Raw genomic sequence first — 16761 nt, forward strand, 5'->3', positions numbered from 1 at the left:
CTGGGGATGCTGCTCCAAGGATAGCCTGGGGACAGCCTGGGGATGCCACTCCAGGGACAGCCCAGGGACAGCCTGGGGATGCTGCTCCAGGGACAGCCCAAGGACAGCCTGGAGATGCTGCTCCAAGGATAGCCTGGGGACAGCGTGGGGATGCTGCTCCAGGGACAGCTTGGGGACAGGGAGGGACAGCCTGGGGACAGCCCAGGGACACTGCTATGGGCCACATGGAAGGTCATTGGGGTCCACAGGGCTGAGCACTCATCTTCCAGGGGAGACACTGTTCCCTACCAGGGCTGGTTCTCACCTGTCAGTGTCAAAGGCCTTTAAGCATTTTCGCCCAAAAAAGAAGCTGTCTGAAACACAGAATAAAAGCATTGTGTTGAGGTAACGGTTATTATATATACTTTGTTTCAAACATGCAAAATGGTCCAAAACAAAAAGTCCCATGGAAATGTGCACAGAAGGGTGACATCACCGAGAGAGGAAATCTGCCACAAGTGTGTGTCCCCCGCTCACTCTGCAACTTCAACGCCAGAAGCAAACCCCAGGTTCTGTGTCATAGCTGTGATGAATGCCAAACCACGCAGCAATTCCCAAAACAAGGCATCAAGAACCCAAAAACAGCCCCAAAGGGCTGAAAGTCCCAGGAAAAAGGGGAAGTACAAGGTGCGTGAGACACCTTTGGAGAGACTCACCTCCGCATTTGGGAGCACCTGGCACCTCCCCCTGCATACCCCGCTCCTGCTGAAACAGCTGCTCTTCTAGGACTCCAGAAGGCCTCCTGCTGTAAGATCTCTGATTTAAGCCGAGCCTTGGACTCCCAAAAGTTAGACTTCTGCCATTTTTTCCCTTCCCTGCATAATTCTCAAACCCAGCAAGAGTTAGAGAGACTCACTGCCTGAGTCACAGGCCAGAGACACCGCCCAAAAATTAGAGGCAGGGGTCAGGACTCAAGCTGGGCCCTGCAGAAAACACCACAGCAAGCTAATCCCATTAACAGACGCTGCTGGGAGCCCCCGTCCAGGCATCCTGGAAGGGGACCTGGCACTCACCAGTGCCTTCCCACCAACATAACCAGGCAGCAGCAGGACTCCTCCCCACCGGGTTCCCCCCAGACCTGCCCTTGGAGCACATGGTGGGGCGGTGGAGGCCCAATGGTGAGGGCCAGTGCCTGGATTGAGACCCGCTCTGTAGCCCAGACAGCTCATCCCATCCCAGACCCCCGCCTTCCTTCCCAGAGAAATAGCTTGTCATGTCCCAGCTTAAAATGAGGGTCAAAATAGGATTCTGCCCAGGAAGGTTGGGGGCCAAAACGCCACACCATTTGAGCTTCTTACATCATATTGACAACTTGCTACTGGATCTCCCGTAAGTAAACTAGGGAAAGAGGTGGAATGAAATCAAGACGCTGGTCTTGGAATCTTGGAACCTCTTCTGCCACTTGTGAACCAAGCTCAATCTCTCTATGCCTCAGTTCCTCACAAGCACCATACCATTTCTATCAGGCTGTATTTCATCACCTTCAAGGGAAGAGAGGCCTTTTAAGGCATTTCAACCACAAAGAACAAGAAACAGTGAATAAAAGTATAGCCATGAAACAAAAGCAACCACACACACATGCAAAACAGACCAAAACTAAGCGCCCTTTAAAATGCACAAACAGGATGGTGTCACCTAGCAGTCACGCTGTAAATTGTGAACTGACAAGTGCCCATGATAGCAATGGGGGGCAGGAAGTCAGAGAGAGGTCACTCAGAGAGTGAAAACCGAGACCTGGAAACACAAAAGAAAAAAGAAAATGAGACCCATCTGAGTTTGAGGTCAGGGGATTCAAAATACCTTAAGGATTCTTTAGTGTGGACATTTCTGTACATTCACATGGTCCTCCAGGAAAGTGGTCAAACTCAACATATCTATTCGTGAATCTTCAACCACACTAGCAAAATATCAGTCGTCATGCATAACCCGAAATTCACATTCCACTCAAAGTGTTCCCCCAACATATCAATCACATTGGAACAAATCCATAATTTCAAAACAAGTGCAATAGCAAAACTGACCATGCCCAATAAGTGCTAGATATTGTCATCCTATCAGAAAGAGATGTCCCCATCACTAGGTTGTGTTTACACCAAACAGCCATCCGAGGGTGGACATGGTGCTGAGGACTGGCTGCCCATCTACTAAAGAGCCAGTTGACTCTACCACCCGCACTATTCAGCACCCAGTGAAAAGTCGGGGGCTGGCGGTGTCCACCAGTCTATCATTAGTGCTGGCGCAACGACTACCATCACTTCTACTGTTGGCAGAGGTTAATAAACACATTTGTTGGAACAAGAACAAAGAGAACATACATAACTTGTATTTGTTTCATTTTTTGTTGTTGCTGCTGCTGTCAAAGTTACCTCTCTCCTCTTATTTCAGGATTTATTTTTCAACATCATAACACGCAGATGGTTTGAAAGGTCTAAGTCTTGTTAAGAAAATAAGCAAACCTCTAACCCTCTTACTCCCCACCCCTTTAAAACTCCCCAGAGGCAAGCAGTTTCAACTCATCTAATTGACTCTCTTGGTTTTTATCTCCATATCTCTGAATGACACACTTGCATTGCTACTTCTCAATTTTTCAGATTTAGGCATTATCTATTGGACTTCCTACTACGGAAGATGGGGACCTACCGCCTCATCACACATCACTGCATCCAACACTCACACTCTCTCTCTCACACACACACACTCACTCACTCTCTATTGCCCCAGTTTAGTTATAATTTTCATCAGGTTGGTATTATACACCTACAATATTATGACTTTGTAAATGCTATTCCCAGTGAGGGCATATAGTATATTGTGATTAGTATTCCTTTCTTATACTCCTTTTTGTTTCCCCAGAGTTATAAACGTCTTACTTGTTTGCCTATTTTCCGTAGTCTCTGTTTATTTCACATTGTCTTCTGTGTGTTTCTCTGGGCTCCTGTATTTCATTATACGCTTTCTACACATGTCAGGTCATTCTGGGATTCCTGCTCATATTTAATAATGAGGCAACAAGAAGCTGGTTGGGAGCCATGGGCACTTGGGGAATTATTGACAGTGATGTCAATATAGGCAATCCCACTCAGCTGTTTCACTGAACAAACTTTTGTCATTGTTTCTGTTCCCCCAGAAGCAGACTCTGAAATAAGAAATACCCATATTGGGGAAGGCAGACAGGAAGGTAAGTTTTTCAATAACAGGTGGACTGTCAAGCCAGCTATCACTGGGTGCCTGGAGTTTAACCCCATGGAACTCCGGACACTAAAATTACCACACACCTCAGAATCATCCCTCCCAAGGCATGGAGTGGCTGGAGTATTTATACACCCCCTCCTTTGCCATTGGTCAGGGCTCCTGTGGTGAGAGAATAGGGGAGCCAAGCTCATTAGTCCTCTGGCACTTTCAGTCTCATCAGGGAGCAAAGCCAAAGGATTGTACAGTAGGATATGCCCTGAAAGGGCCGGGGCCAGGGCATCAGCATCTGCCAGACTACTAAGAATCTCAAACTACCTGTAATATTAAAAATCTGCTCTGACTATAACACACCTACTTAAAATAAAACTACACATGCACTGCACCTGTACTGCCTTGCATGTCAGGAGGCTAAGTAGAGAAAGTAATACCCTATTCAGGTAGATGCTTTTATGTAAATAATCCAAGAAACAAAGGGCCAGACAGGAAAAACTTCTAAAAGTGTATCCACTGCTCTTTCTCATAGCCTGAAACATAATCTTTAGACATACTAACACAACCAAACTTAATAGACTGCACAAATTTTGCGAATTTTGCCTAAAGAAAAGGCATAGCTGATCGATATTTCTCTTGAAGCCATTATCTTGATCACCTTTGGACTGACCTGATCACATTTTTTTTTTAAAGATTGGCACCTGAGCTAACAACTGTTGCCAATCTTCTTTTTTTTTTTCTGCTTTATCTCCCCAAATCTCCCCCGTACATAGTTGTATATCCTAGCTGCAGGTCCTTCTAGTTGATCACATTTTTAACAGGAGCATAAACCCATGCACTACTTTACATGGACAGAGCAGGCATTTGCAAACAACATTCACGCTTCCCTATTATCTCCACACTTGGGGTTGGTAGATTTTCAGTTTTGTTTTTATTTTGTTGTATTGCTGTATGTTTTCCAGGAAAACAGCTCCTCAAAAAACTGACAGAAAAATCTCTTTATATCACTGCAAGAAAGTAACAGCCACAAAAATCAATGAGATCACTTCATGATCGCTCAAGTCAATTTCTCTGAGACTCACAGCCATCTTGGCATCATAATGTTGCGTGGGCCAAGTCAACACAAACCTAAGAAAAACAACAACTGCATTAACCTCTGGTCTCTGGTTTCAACTAAGACCAAAACGAAGAATGATTGGAAGTTCTCATCCTTGCAAGGCCAGTCTCCCACCGTGGGCAGCACCTTGTGAGCCACTGGACTTGGTGCCCACCCCTGCAGCTGCAAATACAGACGCAATGCCTCTGCTCGTTGCCCCCGAAGCCTCTTACACCAAGTCAGAGCTTCCTCCACACCACAAAGTGCCCTGTCCACAAAGACACTGCCTGTCCCGCACCTGCCATGCTGGTCACGGCAGGTCTCTTGGCAGTCCTTGCTCTGAGTGAGCTTCTCAAATACCAACCAATAATACCCAACCCCCACTCTCCCACAGATCCTGTGAAAAATACCCTGGATCTAGCCTATTCTCCCTTTGTGAGTAAAAGCTGAGCAGGCAGTAAACCTGGATTCCCTCCAGGGAAATTGCACTTGGGTCCTGCTCCAGCCTCTGCTGGCTGGAAGGCCCATCATTATGACGGCTGGCCTTACATATGCTGCAAGATAGAGAATAGAAAGCAGAAAACCTTCTGAGGGAGGGTGGAGGACAGTCAGGGGCTGGGATGGGTGTTGCAGGTGGCAGCGATGATCCCAAGTGGCCTAGAGGTTCTTAGAACTCATGAGGTTCTGACAGATGTACAGAAACATGGATCAAAGACAGGCAAAGTCAGGCTCCATCCCTGTGAGATTTGGAAAGGCGTGAGATGAGAGATTTCATTCCTCATTTGTTGTTCTCACTCTGCTGTTTCCCATTCTTCCAGCAGTGAAAAGTCTTTAAAAACCTCCTTAGAGGAGAAAATAACCTGGAAGCTCATTTCCTGTTCTGCTACCACAACAGAAGGAGCTGGACCCTGACGGGATGTGGGAGTGAAGGCAGTGCCTGGAGGAGACTCACACAGAGGTCGGTCAGGGCCAAGGGACGTCCTGGCTATGCAGGACGTTCCAGGTCCCTGGTACCCCATGTCACAATTATGATTGCATTCTACTAAAGAGCCCCTATTGTCATGAAGGCAGGGGAAATACTAGTTCAATAACCATAATAAATTCTTGTGGAAAAATTTATATTTAGTAAAATACCTTAATATATTTTAGTGTTGAAAACTATCTCTAAAACATGGCTTCAAAGGATTGGGAGACAGATAATGAGAAGATAAAGCAGCTGTACTTATGGAATGGATGGGGATTCTGACATGTGGGAGTGAAGAGAGCCGGGGACAACAACTGGAAGGTCGCACACAACCCAGAACACTGCAGACGCCCCAGCACATGATGGACCTGGGATGTTTGCATTGGTCCCTGCTTTCAGTAAAATCAGAGATATTTGGGATAGAAGGATCCAGTCGGTGTCCAGCAGGGCATGGGAAAGGCACATCACTCGGGGAGAAGAGAGAAGAGATGGAGAATTCGGCACAGTCAGCACTCACTCCAAAAAACGGCTGGGAGAACTGAGGACCTGGGGAGAATTCCAGAGTCCCACATGCAGAGAGCACTCAGGATAACCATACTTATATCTCACAGGCCCTGGGCATTGAGGGTTGACTCAGGTTTCTGTGCTAGGGAGGCACATACCTCAGCGCCAGCCTAAATAGGCCAACCTGGGGACGCAGCCTCCATGCATGTGTGTTCAGGCAGGAAGGTGAGTCCCACAGCTCAGACAAGCTGCCTCAGAATGCTAACTGGACTCCCAGAAGTGGGGGTGCTCATGCCGTTGTGTCTATGCTAACATACCCCCTACTCTCCATTCTGGTAAGTCTGCATCCACACAAATTTAAATTAGTAAGAATCTAAATGCCCCTCTGGAGAACAAACACCTCAGAGACAGAACTCAGTGTCACAGCACTACTGCAGTCCCCATATCTTACATGATAGGGGCTCAGTCCATATTTGTTGGATAAAATTAAACCCTTCCCCAAAATGAGGTAGAGGGTTCCATCATGAATCTCCTTCTGAGGTTAATGGCTTGTGGCCCTGGGCACATCAGTGCAATTCCCTTCTAGGAAAGGAAAGGCTTGGTTGGAGGATCAGGTGTCACCCCCGCAGCTCCAACACCCTGTGTGTGCTGACTCCCATGGCAAGGACTAAAGGTGTCCAGCAGCCCTGGTCTGAGGTTGCACTAGATGGAGGGGCAGGCAGGTGGGGAGACTGTCTGTTCACAGCAAACAAGCACCTGACGAAGGAAAATCAATGGGTGGGGAAGCAGCAGGACAGAAAAAAAGCAGCTCCTTCCACGCATCTCTACGGCAAAGCAGATGGCAGCAGCAGAGCACAAATGAACAGGGAGCAATTAGAAGAGAGGGAACACTGAGTGACCCCACAAGGGACAGCTGCCACGTGTCCAGCAGGCTGGAGGCGGGATCTGATCTGCAGCAGACATAGGCCCCCCAGGAGCCCGGCTGCATCTCAGGGCTGCAGTACTCGAGGGGCTGTCATTCCTGTCAGGAAGGTTCAGTGCAGAGAAACAAATGCATCTTTGACATCAGGAAAAAAGCAATAAATTCTCCCCATGTTAAAACAGGTCGAGGTGGGCTCCTTGCTAACATGGGCACCTGTAAATCAGGTGTCTGGGCACAGCTGCGGCAATGGAGCCTGGGTCCCCTCCCCTCCTTTCAGGACCAAGAGAGGCAGAGGTGAAAGAGGAGAATTGTCCTTATTTCCCACCACACCGCTTCCCTCCCCACACCAGGCGCTGGAACCAGGGACCAGCACTCCCCTGGGCAGCAGACCAGCCTCACATCTGCTCTCAGGGGCACTGCCTCCTTTAGGAAGCACCCAGGCTCCTTCGTGCTCTGCTGAGTGATTTGCCATTTCTAGAATCCACAGCCACCTGTGCACTCCACCCACAGCATGTCATCCTCTGTCCAAGCCCCACCCCACCTCCTCCAGGAGAGGGTGTTGTGTCTACCCAGCATCTACAGTGTCCATATAAAGTGACCACCCAAAACGTTTGTGGGGGAGATCTGACAAATAAGACGTAGGTGAGGTGGTGATGCATGCTCGTGGATCAACAGCTGAGCAAAGCAATGGTGGAGATTCTGTATGCCATGGCAGATGCTTGAGTTACCAATGGGTACCCCTCAGAACTAAATACTGCAGATAATCATGCAGAGCTTCAATGCTTTGGCAGCAGAACCTCCTCATGGTAAGAAATTGGAGTCATAGGGTCAGACCACCACTCAGTGAGGCTGTCCCCATGACAGACACTAGAGCCTAACCTGCTGGATGGTCCCTCCCAGGGCACACAAAACTAGAGGTTTGGGATGGGACAGTATTAAGTTTGCAGCCCAGACAGAAGCCCAGGAAGCTTCAGGGTACAGAGGCTGTAAAGAGACAAGAGACCCAGAGGCCCCTCAGTAGCCTTCCCTCCACCTCCCATATTGGTGTGTCCACAGGTTGCCTCCATCTCTGAACCTCCTGGTAACCACCCACCCGGATCTCAAGGCCCACTTGCAGGGCCCTCCACTGGCTCGGAAATCGGCCTTGGGGGCTCCCTTGGCCTCCATGTGTGAGGATAGTGCTCCAGAGGGAGGCTGTGGATGGAAGCCCAGCTCAGGCTGCTCACACTGCTCATCCCACATCCCCACACTGGGCCCCTCCCTGGGCTTGACATAGAGCCCTAGCCTTCCTGTTGCACCTGCACGGGTCCAGCCCTGAGATGGGCTTGGGAGGCGGTGACCCCTTCAACACCAGCAACAGATTTGCAAGGCCATACATATTCTGCCCACTATAAGTGGACTTTTGAGGATGGTAGAAATGGCCACATGTGATCCGCCAGCTGCAGGTGGACTTCTGAGGATGGTGGAAATGAGCGTGGGAAGTGCAGGACACTCAAGACAGTGCCAGGGGTCACAGGTCCTGGTGAAGGGACGCACACTGTGGGCCAAGTGACCCCAGGCATGTCATGCAGCTTCCCGAGGCCCGACCTGTACCAGGCTGAGTACCTGAGGCCCATCTTCCCCTGATATCCTTTATTACTTGGCTTTCAAACACTGATGATCTGCTGAAGGACCCAGGTGTCCAGAGAAACCCTGGGTAGCTGAGGGCGAGTTCTCGACTGCCTGTGCAGCTATCCCAAACCACCACGGACGCTAAGAGCTGGGGATTCTGCTCCAGCTCTCCCACTGCTAGTTTTCCATTCAGTGGTTCGCTCTTCCTTTGTTTGTTCAGCACAGAGTGTTAACTGCTATGATGTGTCAGGCTATGAGCAAGGCTCTGAAAAGGTGAGTAGCCTCTCATCAAGAATTATTCACAGAGTCTCAGCATTGTCCATTTCCTGCCTGGAGAAAAGATTGGGGATTACTGTCTAAATGACTGGGCCACCATCTGATTTTTTTCAAAATTACACATATTAATGGCACACAACTAATTATGTCAGTTAGGACACTTCCCAATTCTAATTACAAACACACACACATAAACGGTCTAAACATCAAGCATTTTCTGGCTTATGCAGCTAAAAAGTCCAAAGGGAGCATGGGCTTGGGGGACCCCCACCCGCTCTGCCCCAGGGCTGCCTGCTTCCTAGGCTGCTCCTGACCGGCCACAGGAGGGCTCCATGCATGTGTGTGTATGTATCTGCAAGCTCATACCCTTTGCCTCAGAGATAACTGGAATTGGGGCCACAAGCAGGCCTCATGCTATCACTGAAGATCTGGTATTAACTCCACTAACCAACGAGGAGGCAAGGCACGCTGGCTCTCCACTTTAAGGCTTCTCACCACCTCCAATAAATCGTCACAAGCTCTTAGTACAAGGCTTCACCCTCTTGGAAGAGGGACAGGTGTGCAGGGTGTGATAATACGGGTGCACTCCTTATCAGGCAATTCCAGTTGGATCGCTTCAGTCATTAGGACTAATTAGACCATCTTACTGGCACTATCCCTTCCTCTCTCTGTCCATACATTGTTGCCTATGAATGACAAGCCACTCAAGACTATTTAAGACCATTTTAGCCGCGATTCTTGTATCACATTAAGCAGAACAAATCAATTCCTCCCTAATGGCTTTGCTGCCTTAGCAATTCATCTAAATCTGTTCTCAAAATCTCAGTACCTTATAATGGCATCATTGATTTTTGTTGTTTGTTTCTCCTTATTTTATTGTGGTAAAATACACATAACATAAAATTTACCACCTTAACCACTTTTAAGTGTACAGTTCAGTGGTATTAAATGCATTCACATGGTTGTGCAACCATCACCACCATCCATCCCCATAACCCTTTTCATCTAAAACTGAAACTCTATACCTATTAAACAATAACTCCCCATTCTCTCCTCAACCCAGCCCCTGGCAACCATATTCTATTTTCTGTCTCTATGATTTTGAATACTGCAAGTACCTGACATAAGTGAAATCATACAGTATGTCTTTTTGTGACTGGCTTATTTCACTGAGCATGATGTCCTCAAGGTTCATCCGTGTAGTAGCATGTGTCAGAATTTCATTACTTTTTAAGGCTGACTAATATTCCATTGTATGAATATCCCACATTTTGCTTATCCATTCATCGACACCTGGGTTGCTTCCACATCTTAGCTGTTGTGAAGAATGCTGCTGTGAACATGGGTATACACATATCTCTTCAAGGCCCTGCTTTCAATTCTTTTAGGGATATACCCAGAAGTAGTATCGCTGGGTCATAGGATAATTTCATTTTTAATTTTTTGAGGAAACTTTATACTGTTTTCCACAGTGGATGTTTCATTTTACATTCCCACCAACAGCACACAAGGGGTCCAATTTCTCCACATCCTCATCAACACTTGCTGTTTTCTGGTTTTTTGACAGTAGCCATTTAATGGGCGTGAGGGGGCATCTCACTGTAGTTTGGATTTGCATTTCCCTAATGATTAGTGATGTTGAGTAGCTTTAGCCATAATATATCTTCTTTGGAAAAATGTCTATTCAAGTCCTTTCCCCAGTTTTTAATCCGGTTGTTTATTCTTTGTTGAGTTTAAGGAGATCTTTATATATTCTGGATATTAATCCCTTATCAGATGTATGATTTGCAAATATTTTCTCTCATTCTGTGGGCTGTCTTTTTACTCTGTGGATAGTGTCTTTTGATGCATAATGTTTAATTTTCATAAAGTCCAATTTGTCTATTTTTTCTTTTGTTGCCTGTGCCTTTGATCCAAGAAATCAATGCCAAATCCAATGTTGTGAAGCTTTTGTCGGATGTTGTCTTCCAAGAATTTTATTGTCTGAGGTCTTACATTTAGGTCCTTGATCCATTTGGAATTAATTTTTGTATACACTTTTAGGTAAGGACCCACCTTCATTCTTTGGCTTGTGGATATTCAGTTTTCCCAGCACTACTTGTTGAAAAGACTGTCCTTCCCCCATTGAACAGTCTTGGCAGCCTTGTGAAAATCATCTGACCATATATGCGAGGGTTTATTTCTGGGCTCGCTATTCTGCTCCATGGGTCTATATGTCTGTCTTTATGCCACTACTACAACTGCAGTAGGTTTTGAATCAGGAAGTGGGAGTCCTCCAATTTTGTTCCCCCTTCTCAGGATTATTTTGGCTATTCAGAGTTCCTTGAGATTCCATATGAATTTTAGGATGGATTTTTCTATTTCTCAAAAAAAATCACTGGGATTTTGATAGGAATTACATTGAATCTATAGATCACTTTGGGTAATATTGAAATTTTAATAATATTAAGTCTCCAATTCATGAACATAAGATGTGTTTCCATTTATTTATGTCTTCTTTAATTTCTTTCAGTAATGTTTTGTATTTTTTATTGTACACGTGTTTGACCTCCGTGGTTAAAGTTAATTCCTAAGTATTTTACTTTTTTGATGCTATTATAAATGGAACTGTTTTTATAATTTCCTTTTCAGATTGCTCATTGATTGTGTGTAGAAATGCAACTGACTTTTCTGTGTCTTTGTATCCTGCTACGTTGCTGAATTCATTTACTAGATCTAAAACAGCTTTTTTGTGGCGTTTTCAGAGCTTTCCACATATGTGATCACATCATCTGCAAAAAGAAATAATTTTACTTCTTCCTTTCCAATTTGGATAGCTTTTCTTTTTCTTGCCTAATTGCTCTGGCTAGAACTTCCAGTACCATGGTGAACAGAAGTGGTGAGAGCAGGCATCCTTGTCTTGTTCCTGATCTTAGAGGAAAAGCCTTCAGTCTTTCACCATCAAGGATGATATCTGCTGTGGGGTTTTCACATACAGCTTTTATTATGTGGAGGCAGTTTCCTTCTATTCATATTTTGTTGTATGTTTTTATCATGAAAGCTTGTTGGAATTTTGTCAAATGCTTTTTCTGCATCAATTCAGATAATCATGTGGGTTTTTTAATCTTATTTATGCTGATGTGGTATATCACATTGATTGTTTTTGCTATGTCAAACCATCTTCTCATTCCAGGAATGACTCCCACTTGGTCATGGTGTATAATTCTTTTAATATACTGTAGAATTCGGTTTGCTAGTATTTTTTCAAGGATTTTTGCATCAGTGTTAATAAGGGATATTGGTCTGTAGTTTTCTTTTCTTGTCGTGTCTTTGGCTTTGGTATCAGGACTATACTGGCCTCACAGATTGAGTTTGGAAGTGTTCCCTCCTCTTCAATTTTTTGGAAAAGTTTGAGAAGGACTGGTACTAGTTTTTCTTTAAATGTTTGGTAGAATTCACCAGTGGAGCCATCGGGTCTAGGACTTTTCTTTATTGGGAAATTTTTGGCCACTGATTCAATCTCCCTGCTACTTATAGATCTATTCAGGTTTTCTATCTCTTCATGATTTAGTCTTGGTAGATTTGGTGTTTCTAGGAATTTGTCCGTTTCATCTAGGTTATCCAATATTTTGGCATACAATTATTCACAGTACTTTCTTAGTATCATTCTTATTCTGTAGAATTAGTAGAAATGTCCCCACTTACATTTCTGATTTTAGTAATTTGAGTCTTCTTTTTTTCTTAGTCCATCTACCTAAAGGTTTGTCAATTTTGTTGATCTTTTCAAAGAACCAACTTTTGATTTCATTTGTTTTCTGTATTGTTTTTCTATTCTCTGTTTCATTTACCTCTGCTCTAATCTTTATTATTTCCTTCCTTCTCCAAATGTATTCAGCATGCATAGCACTGGTGCCAAGATGCCATCTGAATCAGAAAAATAATCACAGGTGGAAAGAAGGAACTTACCCCTTCCACCCCACATCTCTGTCGATCAAGCAGACATGTGCAAATGGGGATGCTCTGTTATCCATAGCACTACATGCACCACAGGCCACTGGAGGGATAAAACACAGGACATGTCCAAACTCCATTTGTAAACGTTTGTGCAAGGGAAAATGCTCCCTTCCATCAAATGCAGTAAGCCACTCATATTTTGTCTTGAGGCTGCATGTTCTAGGCTAATTTCAGGATTTGTGATAGTTGAAGAAAAGGGAGAACTGGGAGTCCTGAAAGAAATAAAGAATCAGGTAAACCTGAGGATTTTCTCAAGGCTGGGTGCTGAAATTGATTATCCACAATTCTCCCCTCCAGGTCCCAGAATGGGGGCTTCAGTCCTTTGCAGTCAGATGTGAGGGGTATGCCAGGACTCAGGTGGCTGCTACCTCTTCCTGGTGTCATGTCACAACTTAGGACTTGAAATAAAAGCCAGACTTCCCATTCCTGTTTTCTCAAGGCCTGCATGACCTCATGTTCAATGTCAACAGATGCTGTGGGAGACTACAGGGCCAGCCCAGCCCTTCATCTGCAACTTCTCCTTCCTCCCAAAATGCAAGACTCTGTAGGGATCTCCTTAAAAATTTTCCCAGAGATTAGTTTCCACCAGACCAGGATGGATGTGGCCACCTTTGCCAAGATACTATTTCTGCTTCCAAGAGAAGTTCACAGGTTTTGCATGATCTTCTCACTCAAGAGAGACTGAATAGACTTTTTTTAAAAAAGAGGCTCTTGTGGGCAAAGACTAAATAACCATTTTTTTCTCTAATGCTCAAATGGAAAGTTGAATTTTTCTGGTTTCAGGGGCAAAGAGGCAGAGAACTAGTAGGTGAGAAAAGGTACAAGTCTGGGGTCAGAGACCCAAAGGCAGCTGGGGGAACTTGTGAACTCTGGAGAAGTAAGAAGGTAGAGTGACATCCCAAAATGACCAGAGGCTGAGTCCCAGCTCAGGAGAAAGGGCCCACACAAGTTTGCTGGGCTGCCATAAGAAAGTACCACAGACTAGGCAGCTTAGAACAATAGAAATTTATTTCTCCCTATCCTGGAGGCTGGAAGTCCAAGATCAAGGTGTCAGCAGGACTGCTTTCTGGGGAGGCTCCTTTCCTCCCCAGACAGGAGGACAGCCATCTCTCCCGGGGTCCTCACATGGTCTTCCTTCTGTGTGTGTCTGTGCCCAAATTTCTCCTTTTTATAAGGACACGAGTCATATTGGATTAGCCCACCCTAATGACTCATCTTAATTGATTACATTTGCATCAACTCTGTCTCCAAATAAGGTCACATTTTGAGGTAATGGGGGTTAGGACTTCAACATATAAATTCTAGGGTAAGACACAATTCAGCCCATAACAGGGCACGACCCAGAAAAGCTGAACCGCAGTCAAAGTTGCTTATTAAGCCCATTTGTTCCTCAGTTCTACTCCTGATTTCATGCTTCTCTGTCAAATATGTGGGACCATCAGGATGTTCTGGTATTCTGTCCCCTACATGCTTCCCACATCCCAGAACATTCTACACAACCCATTCCTGAAGCAGCCAAGATGGGCACTCTGCCCTTTTCCAACAAGGCTGTCTGGAGACAGCTTGAGGTTTTGATAAAACTTCTCCTGTTACAAGATCATGATGCCTTCTCAATGTGCACATTGGAGGCAAAGCATGGACAAATGCACATTCAGCACATGACAGGGACAGACTTTCCCCAGCAAAGGCACAAACAGCACAATCTTCGTTGATAGGCTGTCTTAACAGGAAGCCAAGTGAAGCAGCCTCTTAAGCTAAAGAAGCAAATTAATTATACAAAAACACATGTCAGGGGATTTCCTTTCTTGTGCAATTTTTTTTTTTTAATTCCAGAGTATGACCCAGAGCAGTACTTCTCTATCCTGGCTGGACATGAGAATAGAGGGTTTTTATAGCGATGTGCAGACAGATCAGACCAGGCCCCAGGCAGTGGGTCCAGGCCGCCAGGCGATTCTCCTGGGCAGCAGGTTTGAGAACCAGGGCCCAAAAGTAAGTTCATGTGAGGCACAAACTCTTGAAACTGAGGATTTATTCACCATGGAACAACTCACTTAAACAGGCAATATGGATGGACTGAGAATCAAACTGGCTCAAGAGAGTCTTGCACCCCACTCAGAAAACTCCAACCAGAAAGTCCCATAGAACTGAGACTTCACTTGGCTTCCCTGAAATTCTGAAATTCCAATTCTAGGATGGTACATTTTGGAAAAATCAACAATAATTGACAGGGAGGAAATGTATATTTGCTTTAGCCCTAAGGTTAATGTAAAAATTCAACTAATCAAGGTAATGAAATTTAAAATGCAGGTTAAAAGTCACAAAGTTCACTATGATTTAATTTTTATGAATACTCATGCACCTACCAAAGAAAATAAACACTGATAGGACATACATACAAATAGTACTAACATACTGGGGTGGCGAGTTCACAGTAACTTGTATCTTCCCCTTGTTGATTATTTGCATCCTCTGACCTTTCTATGATAAAAGGCATCACTGGCAATAAGAAAAATTAATTTTATAAAAATCACTTAATCAGAGTATACCATCTCTCCAAGAATTTTAAATGTCGATTTTATTGACTATAAATGTGACACTCTGATGCTGGGACAGGGAAAGTAGTAGATATTGAACAACACAAAAAAAGAAAAAAACAAGAGTTTTTACAAGGCAATTCATGATTAATTACGAAATGAGCATTAGAGACAAGGAATGCTGTGAGCTCAGAGGTGCAAACACCTCTGAGTGGGAGATATTTTAGCCCATTAGGATGATGACAGCCCAACAGCAGACCTGAGAACAGCACAATTCAAAATCTTCCGTTTCATGTGTGCAGCCCATGGAAAGGTGGGCCCTTCCATCCTGCATCTTCAGGGACTCAGCCCACCTTTGCCAGTCAGAATGGGATATGGCTCTGAGGTATTTTATGAAGACGTCTCTGTGGCCACACAAGGACGGGGCTCCCAGGGGACTGGCCCAAGGCACTTGTTTGGCTGCATTCCTGAATCTAGGCTTCTACTAGAAGACATGTTAACAGCTCACTTCCAAGGAGGCCTGTCTCAGGAGGGCAGGCAGCACCTGAGGGTTGTTGCCCTGCACTTCTCTTCTCAAAACACAGCAGTATGACCCTCCACAGTGGGGACACACATGTCCCACATCTCCCTGGGATTCCTGGGTCCCTGCAGTGCAGATGCCAGGGGCTGGACATGGCCACGGAGGTTGCACTGGCTAAAGGACAACCTCTCCAAAACCTTTTCTTTGGTTGTAAACTGAGGCTTGGTCCAGAAGGACTGAGATCTTCCTAATCGAAACCTCTGAAAAACTTGCCTCTCCAGAAAAGACCTCTGGAGGAAATGCTTGCTTAGTATTATGCCTATCAGGCACACAAAATGAGCTTACAGGTTTTGGATCCTTCCTCCTAATTGGCAAGAAACAAACAACAAACTTCAAGAGTTTTCCTAATAAATAGTGTTTTACCTGCACAATTCTCCCTGCTACAAAATATGATTTACCCAGTTATGCGGTATCCAGTATTTCCTGAACATATTCAGAATGTACTTCTTTTTAACTTTTTTTTTTAACAAATTTGTGCCCTTTTCATGCTTAAAAAAGTGAAACTTGTCTGATGGTGGAGCCTCTCCTTAGAAAATCTCTCCAGTAGCAAATGGAAAGGCTGTGTATCAGGCCGTAAATGACAACATTCCTGAGATATCTGGCTGAAAATTGGCATTTATCTCATGAAGGAAGAGGCTGGTACACCTGGAGAACACCTGAGGGACCATTACCGTCCCTTCCACAGTGACCACCTCTTGACCTGACCTCCTGTGTGAATCCCGCTGGACCACCTGCTGCATGTGACGGAAGTTATTTGACTGAGCCTCAGCTCCTCTCCCAGCTCCCGCCCTGCGCATGCACCTTTAAACGGTCACTTTCTCACCCAAGGTCCTGCTGAACAAGCAGCTGGCTGCTTCTTAACCTCAGTTTCCACGAATCACTTCCATACTCACAAAATGCACCTTATTTTTTGTTTCTCATCTGAGGTCTGTGCTTCAGCTAGTTTTGGTCCTCCTCCCTGATAGAAACAGAGCCTGGACAATGAGACGTCAAAATCAGACAGACTGGTGACTGTAGCAACCATGGGGGTTCCTCAACCGTGGATGGGGCAACACAATA

The sequence above is a fragment of the Equus quagga genome, chromosome 8 (genome assembly GCF_021613505.1).
Source record: "Equus quagga isolate Etosha38 chromosome 8, UCLA_HA_Equagga_1.0, whole genome shotgun sequence".
Taxonomy (NCBI): domain Eukaryota; kingdom Metazoa; phylum Chordata; class Mammalia; order Perissodactyla; family Equidae; genus Equus; species Equus quagga.